Here is an 18744-nt window from a genome sequence, read left to right as displayed (position 1 = left end):
TCTTGTCTTCTCTTAAATAAGAGAAGACAAGCCTTTTCTTATAAGTTCTCTCTCCTCCACTTCATCATCTATCCTACGTGACACTCCTAAGTTAGCACCATTGTACATGCCCTTAATCGCCGCTGAAAAAAACTCTTATCCATAATCATCCGGGTCCGGGAGGCAGCAGCTGCCTTGGCAAGGGCAACGCAGCGGTGGAAAGATGGAAAAGAAGAAGTGGCTTCAGCGACGATTATCGAGGGAAAAAGGCCCCATCAGCATCATTGGGGCGAAAACCACTTTGAATTCACCTCAAAATCACCTAGTGTGACATTTTTATCAATTTTTAAATGTTTAGGGTATAACTAATTTGGTTTTAGAGTTCGGGGGATATGGAACCATCAAGGAGGAGAATTTTAGGGGGAAAACTAATACTTCTCCCTTAAAAAAAATAGATACCCCCTATTACAGGGACGAGACTTGCCTGCTCCCTCGGTGTGTGCCCATCCATGCTCCCGTGTACGTGACTTGTTTTGATTGGAACAAAATAAAGCCCGGCCCCACCCTCTTAAAATCAGGGGGAGATGATTAGATTAAAAAAGAAAAGGAAAAAAAAAACAGCCGTAGGATGAAGTGGGAGCACGGATGGGAGTATGGAAAGGGAGCAGGCAAGCCGGATCCCTATTACAGCTCAATTTTTTTCCTAATGTTTTTGAAAAATAAGTTTTTTTGATAGAAAATGAACACATGTTGAAGTGAATTGATTTTCTCATGAATTAGGTAAAAAAAATGTTCCTAATCATTTGTGTATGTGTGTGTCATTGCGTTTTTTTTCTCAAAAAAGGTAATATATTAATATCATGACAATATCAATTACACCTGACTTTGCAACAACACGATATCAAGAGCTACTCAAGACATCAAGAATGTAAAAAAAAGTTAATAAAAAATGACTTCTCTTGGGGCGAACAATGTACAAAAAATCTGGATTACCAAAGGTAGTCTTGAGTTAAGGCTTCTAGCACAAGAAGATATAACAAGTCACAGTTCACACATCCTACGGGGAAAATGAAGACGTGATCAAACGAAAGTGACACAGAAAACAATCTACGACAGACCAATGTCTGTCACCGAACCAGCAGATGAGCTCTAAAATTCACACAGCAAAGAATCATTAGCTGCAGATCAATTTTGTATACTGCTATACACAGGGATTAGTACAAAGGTTGCACATAATGTGTATGACTGAATAGCAAAGGGAAAATGTTTCCTATTACACCGCTCTTGCAAACTCACCTCAAAAGTGCTCTAAAACTACACAAGGGTCTACGGAATGAACGAATCTCAGCTGAATCTGCTAAAACTTTCTGTCTAGCCGAATGGAACTATTGTCACCACTTTGTTCTTAAGAAGAATAAATGGAAGGAAATGAGTAGAGCAACAAAATAAAGAATCTGTGGCACTGAGGTGAAACTACTTTTGAGGTGAGCTCAGGTAATGCACATCTGCCATCAACTTCCTAGCTTCTACCAGGAAAGAACACCAAAGTTCAGACAAGGATGCCAGGTGTTGCATTTCACTGGTCACTGGTAAATAGGAAAACTCAATCTGCATAGACTGCCCAATTATCCGTCCGGGCCAGTGCATCCCATGCCTTAGGCTTCGTTCTGGCCAACACACGCTTTATTCAGGGGGCGGCAACAAGAATACAAAGCCCGAGTTCTCCCGGATGAGTGGGGGCGGTTCGATGTCAGATATGTCAATCTGCTGCATTGATTTGGATATGTCATCGACGGAGAACGGTATGCTGCATTTCAAAGTGCAGAAAGGTTAAGTAGGAGGCATTTGAGATGAGTTGTCATAGTATATGCAACTGATAGGAGTAGAGAGGTAGCAACCTTGAGTCATCATCCAGTAGAAACGAATTGCTTACAGGATTGTTGGAGTCTTCTGTCATCAATACTCTCATGTTTGATATGACCTAATTTTAAAAAATCATCTGTGATCAATTCTTATCAGGTTAGATGGAGCACAAGTATGAATACTGTGAAACATACCTCTGGGGACACGCTATGTGTTCCGTACTTGTCATCCCAGTACATAGTACTGATCCTGTATAGCTGTTGTATACTAAGTACCTGAACAGGATACTCAGGGTTGTTATAAAATTCCAAGGAAATCCAACTTTTCAAACAAAGGGACGTAATGAAAGACTTAATGTATTTCTCCACTTACTGGACAGAGGTCATGACTTATTTCATCCAACGTTTCTTTGGCTTTTGATGAATCACCTGGAAAAATGATATATGTGAGAGACATGTGCATGCAATTTGGCAAATGCGCAGTACTGCAATTATTTGTATCAATTCTTGTATCTCAAGTGTTGAGGTCCGCAGTATGTCCCCAAAGTCGAAATTCCGGCTTGTGGTTTTTTCTCGGTAGGAAAACTTTTAAAGGAAAAATAATAACTAAAAGGGTGTCCATTCTTCTAACACAATATTACACGCATTTTGGTGTGTGTGAGAGAAAATCAAAGGGGTGTTCCAGTCCAAACTCCAGAGTCATGTTGCAATCATTTTCTCATATCTTATCAGCAATAGCCTAGATACTTATTCTACCGAACAAATATTTGTGGAAGTCATGTTCTAAGAGCACATGAAAAGTCATACCAGGAAACCAATAGCTTGTCTAATATGTTTAAGCTCATCCCAGGCTGAACCTGCATACTGCAAGTACGAAAACACTAGATGAGTTTATCTCTAAAAAAACACTAGATGAGAAATCAATATTTGAGGCAGCTTTTTTACAACTATTAATCAACTCAGAAACTTCTTGGGGTAATGAACATGACAAAAATATCTTATTTGTACTTCGTTTTGCTGTTGATCACTGTAAATAACATAACAGGATTTAGGCACAGCTATATGGTCTAGAACAATATGCAGGACTAAAACCCATTCAGAAAAATAGATGCTACCATAGCTCTACTGCCCCTTATTTACTTACCTCGTCAGTAGCTCTATAGCACCAATGCTCAAGTTCAGCTAATCCTGCTTTTACGTACTCGCCGTTACTGAATGAGCAGCACTCCCTTCTTAATAGAAGACTGAAGATAGATAATAATCATATGAAGCTCAGTCAACCAATTCTGGTGTTTACAGGCAATCAAATAGGTGTAGTTCATTATTACGTAAATATATTTTACCTGTTAAATAGCTGTACATTGATGAAGGAGAATATCTGAGTGAATACTTTCCGCACCAAGAATGGAGGAACCTGGTGCAGTGATACAAACAAGTAGGATTTTATTAGATACATCTTTAATCATGTTAAATAAACATACACATAATTATGAGTGATGGTATTACAATTTACAACTGCTGAAGATATTGCCCTAGTTATGCATGAAATAAAAGGAAACAACAAACTAACATTGTTCACTTTAAGTATGTTCAAGAAATTTCCGAGGCTTTTCACAATCCCTTGCCAGTGAGCAATCAAAGCTTGCTGTGCAGCTGTATTTGTGTTTGAACGAGAAGATCCTTTCATCATGCTTGCTCTTGATGTTCTTGGGGCCTGAATTGATGACGACAATAGCAAATATGATGCCAATTAAGCAGAAATAATGTACCCATATTTGTTATTCCACAAATAAAAGTCAAGCTAGTAAAATGACTATCATTCTCTGAACTTAGAAAGTATAGGCACCTGAATGCACAATCCAAGCAAAGGAGAGATCTCTTTCTTCAAATTATCCCGGATCATTCCATATATCTTCTCTACATATGCCGTAAGTTGCTGTTTAAACAGTAAAGCGGGATACTTGGCTTCCACTTGTCTCAGTGTCTCTACTCCACTAACCATGCTTCCATTTATTAGAGCAAGATTTACACCTTGTGGAGTCCCTCTGAAGCTCTGGAAAGAGAAAAACAGAATCACTCAGTAACTATTATGAAGCTTCTGTTAAAGAAGCAAAACTTGTGTACCTGTGTCATCCTTCCAAAAAGAGTAGCAGAGGACGACCGTCGACGCTGTGGAGCCATTCCTGTTGATCCACTCGCTTTCAGCGTCCGCTGAAGCAAAAGCAACAGCGTTGAAGCATTTGAGAGCCAATATGCTAAGACTTCGTTATTGTCCTGTGTCTATAAAACACAGAAAATAGTAGTTCAGCATTACTGTAGATAATGATAAATTGATAGTAAGGTTGAATCTCATGGTTAGAACCTCAATTGCATGTCCAATGGTCTGAATAATCCGATCAAAAACACTTGTCCGCTCTACTTCAAATGATCTCCAATGAAGAAGGCACTTGTATATAATACAAGCAGCAACTGGCCGATTCCCAGCAAATCCCAAATGCTGGGCTATGCACCTAATTAATAGATCTCCATTCTTAGTGGTAATCATCAGGCAGCTAGACCAGAATGCTCAAAGGACAAAGCAAATATATTAACTGCAAACATCAACACAAGACAAGAAAAGAAAAATCAAAGTGGTGCATTTGAGAAAACTAATACAGAGCCCAAACAACGTTCTCAACTAGAATAATACTATTACAGAACTGAGCATTCTGTGCATTTGCCAAAAGCCATCAAACTTTTTGTATCTCCAAACACCGTCACGGGAGCCCAGAGTGTGCATACATGTTCCAATTTACTCCTAAGAGCAAATTGCTACATTATTTACGAACAGAAGGAGTAGGATCCATCACCGCAGCGGCCTAAGCTACATGAGCTTCAACGGAACTGAGAAACAAATACTATCAGATATTCTGGCCTTGATTGTCATATCTGCTAATCTTGCTTGAGTCCAAGTACTACAATTCACACAGAAGTTACATTCTGATCCAGTCAAATCTTTCAATCATGATTTCTACAGCAGAACACCTGGCACTAAACCATGTAAGGGGGGCAGCCTCGAACTAATATGGTGGGGGGCATACCATGAATCTAGTGGGGGGCATTCATCCAATCTGCCAAAGCCTTTTAGCTTTTGCTACTACACATCCATTCCCAGAGCTCATTTAGCCTGCTTTTGCGTACATGTGTGTGTGTGTGTGTGTGGGGGGGGGGGGGGGTTACTCCCAAGAGAAACCCACCCAAGAAACAAAGGAGGGGGAAGGGATCAATCAAGCACAGCGGCCAAGTGGGATTCACTGAACCACCTACCTCAATCAACAACAAAACAACAAATACCTCCGACTAAGAACTTTTCAATGAAAAACCAGGCAGAACTACTGCAGAAGAAATTAACACAGGAAATCAGCAACCATGTGCAGACGTTCACAAGGAAATCTCAACATGCACAAACCAATGAGAGCAACAATATTCAGTTGCCAGAAAAGATCACAAGAATAGATATTTAAGGGCACTGCAGAAACACCTAATGACCCTCCAAAAAGACCTAATGATCATTAGGCAATCAGAGTTGCAAAACGCTATAGAAACATATAGGAGCATTCTTTTGATGAGACAAGCCTTCATTCATACTTCTTGTTTCAACATATTTATTACCTGGAGTCCACTTAGCCAGCTCAGTCAAAGGAAATTAAGAGCATCTCCAGCCGGACCGCCCACCCCCACTCCCCCCTAGACGTCCAAAGTAACACCAGTGCTGGAGGTAGCAGCAACAGCAACAGCAGGTTAAGAGCATCTCTAGCAGAACCCTACAAAAACCTGGAATTGTCAATGTACCAGAGTGGTCAAGCAGGCTTCAACAAGGAAGTGCATTTAGATCTCCATTCTTAGTACAATGCACACTATGGTAATCATAGGCAGCTAGATCGGAATGCTCCAATGACAAAGCCAATAGATATATGCAAACATCAACGTGAAACGAGAAAAAAGCAACTATTTCAAAGAAGTTGTGCAAGAATTCTATGTATTAGCAAAGCCAAGAATAATACAAAACCAAGAATTCTATGCATTAGCAAGCCTTCATACTTTTTGTGTCTCCAAGCACTCTCATCGGAGCCCAGCTAGCCAGGTTGGTGGAAGATAATATATATATATATATGCATGTGTGCATGCATGTTCCAATTCAGCAAAAAGTTAGAACATCTTATATTTGTGGACGGAGGGAGTACATTATTTTGGGAAGGAGGGAGTAGGATCCACCACAGCAACCTAAGCTAGGCGAGCTTCAACGGAACTGAGAAGAGCATTCAGACCTTAGAACTTCATTCTTTATGAACAGGTGTAATCATCAGGCTGGCCAAGCACACAAGGTTCCATATTTGATAAACAGACACTATTACATATTCTGGCCTTGATTCCCATATCTGCTAATCTTGCTATGCCCAACATAAGTACTACAATTCACACACAAGTTATGTTCAGAACCCAACAAATATTGCCATAATGATTTCTACAGCAAAACACCAGGGCATTAAACCATTGAAGGTAAGTTATGTTCAGAACCCAACAAATATTGGCACGATGATTTCTACAGCAAAACACCAGGGCATTAAACCATTGAAGGTGGGCAGCCTCAAACTAACATCTAGTACTTCTCCAAGCATACCATGAATCTAGTGGGGACATTCATCTGATCTGCCAAAGCCTTCATAACTTTTGCTTCTACACATCCACTCCCGGAGCCCATTTGGCCTGCTTCATGCGTACATGTGTGTGTGTGTGAGAGAGATGCATCAATGGATGGGTGCACTTTGGGGGTTTTGCATTTTACTCCTGGAGGAACCCAGCCAAGAAACCAGGATATTCAACAAGCACAGCGGCCAAGCGGGCTTCCACGGAGAAGTGGATTCAGATCTCCATTCTCGAGGATAATCATCAGGCTGGCAGTTCAGTGCACCCCACTTATCTGAACAAGGAAGTGCCTACGGCTAAAAGAATTCATTGTGAAAATGCTCACACTGTATTTACCACAGTTATTGCCATTATTGAGAAAGATCATTTCTACCTAGATTATACCCTTTGCTTGAGCTCAGTCCGAGTGTTGTTCACACTTTGCCATGGCCATGGTCTTTGAATCTGAATCATTCGAAAGGTTTTTGCAATCTAGTTGAGAAATGTATGTCGACAATTTGTAGACTTCCGGTTATATGATTCTCCAGAATCTATATATCAATATATAGTTGATGGAAATATCATTACCCATGGTGACTGCTCGCGATTTCCCAATGCGATTGAGTCGAGTACTCCGATGTCCCGGTCATTGTGTGCACTATGACCTGGGTTGGTGGAGGTTTCCCGTCCATTGGGTGTATACTACCCATTAGGTGTCTCTCAACGTGAAGTTGACTTGCATTTACTGATTCACAGGCCTTGATATCCTTACTTGCGAGAAGCTGAATCCTGATATATTTCTGCCATACATCTCCCCCTGTTCCTTTGAACGGGGAGTGGAGTAGATTTTGCTGGTACCTCCACTCTTTCAGGCGTACTTTTACAAGATTGTAGGACTGTATAACACCTTTAGAGTCAGTAAATGAATCTGGCAGGTTATTTGCAATGTGTTGCAAATCTTCTGAACGCATGGTTCAGATCTTTGAGTATGTGGATTTGAGGCAGAAATGTGTTGAACATTTCACTAATTTCCCGGCATTCGTTAGGAGAAGGCCGATAAGATGACGGCGGGCGCCGGAGCGTGGCGCAGGCGGAGGAGTGGCGGGCGTCGGGGACGGCAGGCACGACGGCCGGCAGTGTCCGCGTCGACAACCACATCGCTGGCTTCAGCTTCCACAACCGCAGGGGTTGGAGACGGCAGCGCCGCGGTTTCGTCATCGTCGTCGATTATGACAACGTCGTCCGGCTGGATGGTGCTCAAGTCCCGGCGCAGCAGTCGATGGCGGCCATGGTGCGGCCGTAAAGCCTCTCCGCGAGCCTGCTCCAGCCCGCACTGGCGTCAACGTGTTCTGCGAACGCCACGGGCACGAAGCTAGGGGCCGCGGCTGAGCGCGGGAGCGCGGCGCGGCCGGGCAGCGGCCATGGGCAGGAGGGCGCGCAGCCGGGCAGCCGGGCGCGGGGGCGCTTCGCAGCGCGGAGGCCGTGGTCTGGGGCGCGGCGCGGAAGGCGCAAGTCCGGCAGTGCGGACGGGCGCGTGAGCGCGGCCGACGCGGTCAGACGACGATGGCGCAAGGCACGGCGTGGCCGGGCGGAGCCGGCCACGGCCTAGCGCGAGCGGCACGCGGAGGCCGGGGAGCGGCGCTGACGCGGCCAGGAACGGCCACGGCGCGGGAGAATGTGGCCACGGCCGGCGACGAGGGCGCGAGGTGCGGCCATGCAGCAAGTTTTGAGGCCTAGTGCTCTCGGTTACGAGCGTGCTGATAACGTGTTTAGAGTAGAACGAGAGACAAAGCAAAATGATTCAAGTGTAATCTTTATTGATCATGTTTACATATATATACAATCGAGAAGGATGCATCCAAGAGAAACGTCCGTTGCAAAAAGCGTCGATCGGGAGGAGACGAGCAACCGTTGGGCAGTTGCCAAAGTGGCAACCGCACGCATGGTGCGGGAATGCGGGGATTCCCCTAACTAACTGCTGGGGTTAATTAGTTTTAACAATTTTAACACTCACGTCCAAACAACCGAAAGCGACTGGACGTTCAAAAACAGAGACACAAACTGATTGAGATGACCCATACAAGAAAAATAAGCACACCACCCTGCCACACACTGAATGAAAAAACGCTAAACCAACCAAACCGAACGCCACACCAGTTCAAAAAATTTGAAACGAAACCTTAAATCTACAAAGCAGTTGTACACCACCACCAGGTACCAAACAAATAGCACGTGTACATGCGGTATTCACCATACATCATTTTCACACAAGTGGCTAAACCTTCGAGCAAAATCTTTGCCTGAAATAGAGGCTTGGGTATTTGGAGAAATAATGAGCTTCATTTTGGGACTAGAATGACAGTAGCTACATGTCAATCGCCTGACTTCGAATTTGGGGTCAATCAATTTTTGGTTGAACGAAAAAACAACCGAGAGGGGAGGAAGAATCTCACTTGGCAGGCTACTCCATCATCTATCTTAGGGTGGGGGAGGCAGCAGGGCGATTGTGGGGGGCGACAGCAATGCGGAGCCAAAGGTTTGCGAGAAAAAAAATGGCGATGCCCAGGCCTAGAGGGATGGCGGGGACGACAACATCACAGCAATGGGAGGAGGTTTCGGGGAGGGCGGGGCAGCAAGGCAGCTCGGTAGCACCACCAGCCGCAGGCAGTGGTGGTCAGCAGTTCAACTAGTGGTCCATGGGCTGTTGGAAGAAGATGCATCGGGAGGTTGAAGACGACTTTGCAGCCATTAGATCAGAGATCAAGGGTGAAGAACAATCGCCTGACCGAAATTGGGAATTCAGCACCCAACCAGTCCCTATTATAAATGCTTGCAAAATTCAGAGCACCGAAGCTTCCAGTTCCACCTTGCATACCAATCTGTTCATATGAAATTTGATCACATAGATCATAGCTAATTTGTGAAAACCCATCTACAAAAGTAGGAGGTATGTATCTAAATCCATAGTATGTATTTAAAACCAAAGTACATTATAAGCCAAGACTGTACATCACATTTACAAAGAATCAAATACAAAACCAGCCTAAAAATTTACTGGAGTAAAATTCTCTGGTTTTTATACCACGACACAACAACTTCACATTGTTATTTGCTTTCAGACCACCCTCGTCCCATATGGCGAACCATCTAATGCCTGAAAAATACACACTTTAAAAACACAATGAATTAACATAAGTAGTCAGCAACAATGTTTGGTAGAGGTACAAAAGGATATCTCATCGAGCACACACAGCAACACAGGCAAAAAACACGACAGTGACAACTGCAAGAGCACCAATATTCGCTTGCTCAAGAAGATAACCAAAAAAAAACATAAATCACGCCCCAAAAGGACCAATGAACATCCAGCAATCAATTTTGCCAAAACAACACATAGAAATACAATAGGGAGTAAATCAACATAGCAGAAAGACCAATGACCATTCAGCAGCAGAGTTGCAAAAAAATGTTAAAGCATTGGCGGATGGCAAGTTGGAGCATTCTTTCAATCTGCAAGCCTTCATACTTCTTGCTTCAGCATATTTCTTCCCTGGAGTCCACTTAGCCAGCTCGGCAGAAGAGTTCAGAAAGATTTGAGAAGTACTCCCTCCGTAAAGAAATATAAGAGCCGATGGTGTTGGTGGTGAGTGGCAGTAGTGGTACAATGTACTCCCTCCGTCACGAAATACTTGTCATCGAAATGGATAAAAAGGGTAGTAGTTACCCAGCAGCAGGCAGAGCAAGCTAATAGTAGAGCCAATCCACCAGAGTGGCCAAGCAGACTTCCACAGGCTTGGCATTCTTAGTGCACACAATGGAAATCATCAGGCAGCTAGATCAGAATGCTCGAATGACAAAGCCAATATTTTCAACTGCAAATCTCAACATAAAACGAGAACATAGCAACTATTTCCAAGTTGTGTGTTTGAGATAAGTTGATAGTCCAAACAACTTCATCAACTAGGATTGTCACGGACCTGGGCATTCTGTGCATTTACCAGAGCCCGCCTAACAAGGCTGGTGTCTGATCTGAGATGTATGTACATATCAATATATGTATGTACAAGGCTGGTGTCTGATCTGAGATGTCTGATCTGAGATGTATGTACATGTCTGATCTGAGTTGCATGATCCAATTTATTCCTAAGAGAAAAATGCTTGGAAGTAGGATCCACCACAGCAGGCAAAGCCAAGCTAAGCTTCAACGGAGCAGCCTTAATTTTTTGTGCAAAGGTTAATCACCAGGCTGGCCATGCACATATTGTTCCTTGGGCTGGCCATAGTGGGACTAACTAAGATAGTAACATAACGCTCCCCAAGACAAGTTTGCTTATGTGGCAAGTAGTTAATGAGAGGTGTTTGTGGTAACATAATATGTCACCATAACATAACACACCCAAAGGCAAAATGAGTCATCTAAACAAATAAAGGCTTGCATGATACTACCCATAGTCTATGAAGGCAGTAACATAAACTAGTGTCATATGCATAACAGCAAGTTACTCCCCACTATGACTAACCTTATTAGATACACAAACACAGTACTATACAGATATTATTAACTTGATTCTCGTATCTGCTAATCCTGCTAATGTCCAAAGGAAAGTACTTTTAATACACACAGAAGTTATGTCTTAACTGTGAGAAGAGTTTGCAGCGACTACAGAAACCAACAAATATTTCCATGATGCTAAACAAATCTAGTGGGGGCATTAATCGATCTGCAAAGCCTTCATAACATTTGCTTCTACAGTCTACGCATCCATTCCCGGAGCCCATTTAGCCTGCCTTGTACGTATATGTGTGCATGTTGGGGTTTCAACTTACTCCTGAGAGAAACCCAGCGAAGAAACAATGGATGGGATGAATCAAAGCCAAGCAGGCTTCAACAGGAGAAATGGATTCAGATCTCCATTCTTAGGTTAATCGTCAGGCTGGCAGTTTACTGACCCCCGCCCCCTGATATATATAGAGAGAGTGTGTGCATACACGTTCCAAATTACTCCCTGAAAGCAAGTTGCTACATTATTTAGGAATGGAGGGAGTAGGATCCACCACGGCAGCCTAAGCTCCGCTGAGGTACAAAGGAGCTGAGAAAGCCTAGGTATTCTGGCCTTTATCAGGCTGGCCATTTAGCCCATTCTACACACACATTCTCAGAGCCCATTTGCTTTGTGCATATCCAATCTGCTACATTATTTAGGAATGGAGGGGGTAGGATCCACCACAGCAGCATGAGCTAGGTGTGCTTCGAAAGGCACTCAGATCTCCATTCTTTATGCATAGGTAATCATAAGGCTGGCCAAGGACAAACCCAAACATAAAATTCAGATCCAAACAAATCTTTCCATGATAACCACAGCAAAATACAGGCACTAAAGCATGCAAGGAGGGCAGCAACTGTTCAGAACCCAACAAATATCTCCATGATGATTTCTACAGCAAGACATCAAGCAATAAACCATGGAAGCAAAGCAGGCAGCCACAAACTAAGCTAAAATGCTCCTTAAACAAGCATAACATGAATCTAGTGGGGGCATTGAACGATCTGCCAAAACTTTTTGTGCGTACATGTGTGCATGCATGCATGTTGGGGTTTTTGCAATTTACTACTGAGAAACCCAGGCAAGAAACAAAGGATGGGATGAACCAAGCACGAGGCGAAGCGACAGAGACATGGATTCACATCTCCATTTTTAGGCTAATCATCAGGTTCGCAATTCATTTGACAACCCCCACCCAACAACACCCAACAACAAGTGCCTCAGACTAAGACCAGGCGGAGGAAACACACACGAAATCAGCAAATATGTCTGAGGTACAAGGAAATTTCAAGGTGCACAAACCAAAAAAGACAATACCAAACAGAAAAAGGAACAACATTCAGTTGCCAGAAAGATCGGAATAATAGAGCTTTGCAGAAACACCCTAATCCAAAAACACCCTAATGACCAATTAAGCAAACAGAGTTGCAAAACGCTATAAAAACATACAGGAGCACTCTTTTGATCAGCCAAGCCTTCATTCGTACTTCTTGCATCAACATACTTATTCCCTGGAGTCCACTTAACCAGCTCGGTCAAAGGCAATTAAGAGTTTAGGAGGGTTGAGTAGTTCCAAGCATGCAAGGAACTGAAGTGATGGTAGTAGTATAGTAGTAGTAGAAGAAGCAGCAGCAGCAGCAGCAGCAGGTTAAGAGCAACTCCAACGGACCCCAAAAACCCCTTGGAATTGCCAATCCACCAAAGCGGCCAAGCGAGCTTCAACAGGGAAGTGCATTCAGATCTCCATTCTTAGTGGTAATCATCAGGCAGCTAGACCAGAATGCTCAAAGGACAAAGCAAATATATTAACTGCAAACATCAACACAAGACAAGAAAAGAAAAATCAAAGTGGTGCATTTGAGAAAACTAATACAGAGCCCAAACAACGTTCTCAACTAGAATAATACTATTACAGAACTGAGCATTCTGTGCATTTGCCAAAAGCCATCAAACTTTTTGTATCTCCAAACACCGTCACGGGAGCCCAGAGTGTGCATACATGTTCCAATTTACTCCTAAGAGCAAATTGCTACATTATTTACGAACAGAAGGAGTAGGATCCATCACCGCAGCGGCCTAAGCTACATGAGCTTCAACGGAACTGAGAAACAAATACTATCAGATATTCTGGCCTTGATTGTCATATCTGCTAATCTTGCTTGAGTCCAAGTACTACAATTCACACAGAAGTTACATTCTGATCCAGTCAAATCTTTCAATCATGATTTCTACAGCAGAACACCTGGCACTAAACCATGTAAGGGGGGCAGCCTCGAACTAATATGGTGGGGGGCATACCATGAATCTAGTGGGGGGCATTCATCCAATCTGCCAAAGCCTTTTAGCTTTTGCTACTACACATCCATTCCCAGAGCTCATTTAGCCTGCTTTTGCGTACATGTGTGTGTGTGTGTGTGTGTGTGGGGGGGGGGGGGGGGGGGGGGGGTTACTCCCAAGAGAAACCCAGCCAAGAAACAAAGGAGGGGGAAGGGATCAATCAAGCACAGCGGCCAAGTGGGATTCACTGAACCACCTACCTCAATCAACAACAAAACAACAAATACCTCCGACTAAGAACTTTTCAATGAAAAACCAGGCAGAACTACTGCAGAAGAAATTAACACAGGAAATCAGCAACCATGTGCAGACGTTCACAAGGAAATCTCAACATGCACAAACCAATGAGAGCAACAATATTCAGTTGCCAGAAAAGATCACAAGAATAGATATTTAAGGGCACTGCAGAAACACCTAATGACCCTCCAAAAAGACCTAATGATCATTAGGCAATCAGAGTTGCAAAACGCTATAGAAACATATAGGAGCATTCTTTTGATGAGACAAGCCTTCATTCATACTTCTTGTTTCAACATATTTATTACCTGGAGTCCACTTAGCCAGCTCAGTCAAAGGAAATTAAGAGCATCTCCAGCCGGACCGCCCACCCCCACTCCCCCCTAGACGTCCAAAGTAACACCAGTGCTGGAGGTAGCAGCAACAGCAACAGCAGGTTAAGAGCATCTCTAGCAGAACCCTACAAAAACCTGGAATTGTCAATGTACCAGAGTGGTCAAGCAGGCTTCAACAAGGAAGTGCATTTAGATCTCCATTCTTAGTACAATGCACACTATGGTAATCATAGGCAGCTAGATCGGAATGCTCCAATGACAAAGCCAATAGATATATGCAAACATCAACGTGAAACGAGAAAAAAGCAACTATTTCAAAGAAGTTGTGCAAGAATTCTATGTATTAGCAAAGCCAAGAATAATACAAAACCAAGAATTCTATGCATTAGCAAGCCTTCATACTTTTTGTGTCTCCAAGCACTCTCATCGGAGCCCAGCTAGCCAGGTTGGTGGAAGATAATATATATATATATATGCATGTGTGCATGCATGTTCCAATTCAGCAAAAAGTTAGAACATCTTATATTTGTGGACGGAGGGAGTACATTATTTTGGGAAGGAGGGAGTAGGATCCACCACAGCAACCTAAGCTAGGCGAGCTTCAACGGAACTGAGAAGAGCATTCAGACCTTAGAACTTCATTCTTTATGAACAGGTGTAATCATCAGGCTGGCCAAGCACACAAGGTTCCATATTTGATAAACAGACACTATTACATATTCTGGCCTTGATTCCCATATCTGCTAATCTTGCTATGCCCAAACATAAGTACTACAATTCACACACAAGTTATGTTCAGAACCCAACAAATATTGCCATAATGATTTCTACAGCAAAACACCAGGGCATTAAACCATTGAAGGTAAGTTATGTTCAGAACCCAACAAATATTGGCACGATGATTTCTACAGCAAAACACCAGGGCATTAAACCATTGAAGGTGGGCAGCCTCAAACTAACATCTAGTACTTCTCCAAGCATACCATGAATCTAGTGGGGACATTCATCTGATCTGCCAAAGCCTTCATAACTTTTGCTTCTACACATCCACTCCCGGAGCCCATTTGGCCTGCTTCATGCGTACATGTGTGTGTGTGTGAGAGAGATGCATCAATGGATGGGTGCACTTTGGGGGTTTTGCATTTTACTCCTGGAGGAACCCAGCCAAGAAACCAGGATATTCAACAAGCACAGCGGCCAAGCGGGCTTCCACGGAGAAGTGGATTCAGATCTCCATTCTCGAGGATAATCATCAGGCTGGCAGTTCAGTGCACCCCACTTATCTGAACAAGGAAGTGCCTACGGCTAAAAGAATTCATTGTGAAAATGCTCACACTGTATTTACCACAGTTAATAGCACCTAAATCAAGATAAAAAATGCAAGGAGAAAAAAGCTAAAAGGAAATTAGCATCAGAGATTCCCCTAGACGGATGCATCATTCGCGGCCCCAATCTGAAATCGGGAGCACTGCAGAGTCCCTGTCTTGCTTACCGTCATTTGCTAATTATGTTTGTACCGGATTTGTTGCAACACAAATTTAGCAAACGTCAGATTAAAATCCATACAAAAACAGCTACAAATAGCAAACACCAGTGGTATTCATGTCCATTCAGGCAAAGACTGAAGATTCTGTGAATTTAGATTAGCATCAGAGATTCCCCTAGACGAATGCATCATTCGCGGCCCTGATCTGAGCCGGAGCCGCTGCAGAGTCCCTGTCTTGCTTATCATCATATGCTAATTTTTTTGTTCACAAGGCGAAACACTCCACCCAATTGATGCAGAAACAAAGCAAAGATGGTGCAGGAGTTAAGTGAGAATAGCATCAGAGATTCCCATAGAAACCCCGCCAAGAAAGAAAGGCAACAAGCACAGCGGCCAAGCAGGCTTCGATGGAGAATTAGATTCAGATCTTCATTCTTCAGTTCTTAGGCTAATCACCAGGCTGGCAGTTCGGTCAACCACATACCTCAACAACAAAATGCCTCAAGACTAAGCATTTTCCATTCCAAAATGCTTAAACTGTAGTCAATGAAAAATGCAGGCAGAAGGAAGTACTACAGAAGAAATTAACACAAGAAACCAGCAACCACCTCTGAGACATATACAAGATAATCTCAAGGTGCACATACCAATGAGAGCAACAATATTCAGTTGGCAGAAAAGATCACAAGAATAGAAACTTCAGGGCACTGCAGAAACACCCTACTGACCCTCCAAAAGTACAGCCAAATGGCAGTTAAGCAATCAGAGTTGGAAAACGCTATATAAACACATGGAGAGCATTCTTTTGATCAGCCAGCTGGGTCAAAGGAATTTAAGGCCTCCTTTGGTTCATAGTTTAGGAAAATCATGTGAAGTGAGATGACATGCATCTCAATTCCTATAAAACCTTGGTATTGCCAATGCACCAGAGTGGCCAAGCAGGCTTCAACAGGGAAGTGCATTTAAATTAACAGGCAGCTAGATCATAATGCTCCAATGTCAAAGACAATATATCTAACTGCAAACATCAATATGAAACAAGGAAAAAGCAACAATTTAAAAGAAGCTGTGCATTTGAGATTAGCTAATGCAGAGTCCAAACAACTCAACTAGAATAATTTTACAGAACCAAGAACTATTGATTTGCAAAGCCTTCATACTTTTTGTGGCTTCATACACTCACCGGAGCCCAGCCAGCCAAGTTGGTGGAAGATCAGAGATACATATATATATATATATATATATATATATATATATATATATATATATATATATACATATGTGTGTGTTGTGCATGTATGTTCCAATTTACTCCTAAGAGTAAATTGCTACATTATTTATGGAAGGAGGGAGTAGGATCCACCACAGCAGCCTAAGCTAGGCAAGCTTCAACGGAGATGAGATCTCAGAACTTTATTCTTTATCCAAAGGTAATGTAATCATCAGGCTAGCCAGAGGTTCCATATTTGATATACAAATACTCCTTAAGCACTCAGGCCTTGGTTCTGGTTTCTTCTAATCTTGCGATGTCCAAACATAAGCACTACAATTCACACATAAGTTATGTTCAGATCCAAATAAATATTCGCATGATGATGTCTACAGCAAACCACCAGGCATTAAAGGTGGGCAGCCTCAAACTGATACCAAACACTACTTAAACAAGTATACCATGAATCTAGTGGGGGCATTCACCCGATCTGCCAAAGCCTTCATAACTTTTGCTTCTACACATCCATTCCCGGAGCCCATTCAGCCTGCTTCGTGCGTATGTATGTGTGTGTGTGTGCGCGAGATGCATGCATGCATGCATCTTGCATGTTGGGGGTTTTGCAATTTACTCCTGAGAGAAACCCAGCCAAGAAACAAACGCCATGACAGGTCAAGCACGGCGACCAAGCGGGCTTCAACGGAGAAATGGATTCAGATCTCCGTTCTCAAGGATAATCATCAGGCTGGCAGTTCAGTGCAACAACGAGGTGCCAAGTTAAAAGGAATTCATTGTGAAATGGTCATACTGTATTGAACGCTGCTACAGGCAGCTAAATCAAAACAACAAAAGGGCAAACCAAAAATGCAAGAACAAGCAAGTGAAGTGAAAATAGCATCGGAGATTCCCCTAGACGGATGCATCATCCGCGCCCCCGATTTGAAATCAGGAGCGCTGCAGAGTCCCTGTCTTGCTTATCGTCATATGCTAAAAAAAATTATGCTGATTTTTTCTGTTCACGAGGCGAAACACTCCACCCAACTTATGCAGAAACAAAGATGGCGCGGATAGCATCGGAGATTTCCCATAGACGGATGCATCATTCGCGACCCGCGATATGAAATCGGGGGCGCTGCAGAGTCCCTGTCTTGCTTGTCGTCATCTGCCAACTCTGCTGGCGCGGCGAAACCCTAGTCCTCTTTTACAAATGAAGACCCAGCAACACCAAAGGAAGGAAAGCGAAGAAGGCATTGAAGCAGAAAGAGAAGAAGCTGAGAAATGCAGGGAGAAGGAGATGGATCGAAGAACCATGGGGGATTCGAGGTCAGATGGCTAATGGCTGGTGTGATTTCGCATGGAGGGGGGGATTACGGCTGGAGACGAGTGAGGGCTGAGGATTTAGGGTTTGGAGGGGAGGGGGCATATAAAGGGACAAAGCTGAATGGTAACTGGGCTGGGCCTCGCTGTGTAAGAAGGCCGGAGTGATTTCCCCCGTTTTCTTTCTTTCGTTCTCTTCTTCTCCTTTTCGGCTTACAAAGAAACAATTCGGCCCCCTCAAAATGAAACATACAAATATCTCAAAGACTGCCGGCGCTGCCAACTTAGGGCATGTACAACGGTTGATAAAATAGTTTTATCTTAAGTCTTGCATGTGATTTAGAGATGACAACAAATTTTGTCTATAATGGGTCATCTCTTAGCCTTATCTTCAATAACTAGCAATTCCTAAAAATGTGGTGAGACATATTGTGCTAAGAGATCACCTCTTGTCTTCTCTTAAATAAGAGAAGACAAGCCTTTTCTTATAAGTTCTCTCTCCTCCACTTCATCATCTATCCTACGTGACACTCCTAAGTTAGCACCATTGTACATGCCCTTAATCGCCGCTGAAAAAAACTCTTATCCATAATCATCCGGGTCCGGGAGGCAGCAGCTGCCTTGGCAAGGGCAACGCAGCGGTGGAAAGATGGAAAAGAAGAAGTGGCTTCAGCGACGATTATCGAGGGAAAAAGGCCCCATCAGCATCATTGGGGCGAAAACCACTTTGAATTCACCTCAAAATCACCTAGTGTGACATTTTTATCAATTT

At 43.1% G+C, this 18744-nt stretch overlaps 1 long non-coding RNA gene and 5 pseudogenes across 1 annotated transcript; all 6 read right to left on the bottom strand.

Moving 5' to 3' along the window:
- Positions 1 to 1122: 1122 nt before the first annotated feature.
- On the bottom strand, positions 1123 to 6863 carry LOC123162719 (myosin-11-like; annotated as a pseudogene).
- Positions 6864 to 9454: 2591 nt separating this feature from the next.
- LOC123162720 (uncharacterized) lies at positions 9455 to 18137 on the bottom strand. The gene is made up of 2 exons (XR_006481442.1): positions 13933 to 18137; positions 9455 to 12859 (listed from the first exon to the last, which is right to left on the bottom strand). It is a non-coding gene; the product is annotated as an uncharacterized lncRNA (long non-coding RNA).
- LOC123163423 (uncharacterized) lies at positions 15365 to 15464 on the bottom strand (annotated as a pseudogene).
- Positions 15603 to 15701, bottom strand: LOC123163420 (uncharacterized; annotated as a pseudogene).
- Positions 17547 to 17646, bottom strand: LOC123163426 (uncharacterized; annotated as a pseudogene).
- On the bottom strand, positions 17723 to 17824 carry LOC123163430 (uncharacterized; annotated as a pseudogene).
- Positions 18138 to 18744: the final 607 nt, after the last annotated feature.

Source organism: Triticum aestivum, chromosome 7B (assembly GCF_018294505.1).
Source record: "Triticum aestivum cultivar Chinese Spring chromosome 7B, IWGSC CS RefSeq v2.1, whole genome shotgun sequence".
Classification (NCBI taxonomy): domain Eukaryota; kingdom Viridiplantae; phylum Streptophyta; class Magnoliopsida; order Poales; family Poaceae; genus Triticum; species Triticum aestivum.
The sequence above is the reverse complement of the archived record's forward strand: the minus strand, read 5'-3'. Positions and strand labels throughout refer to the sequence as shown.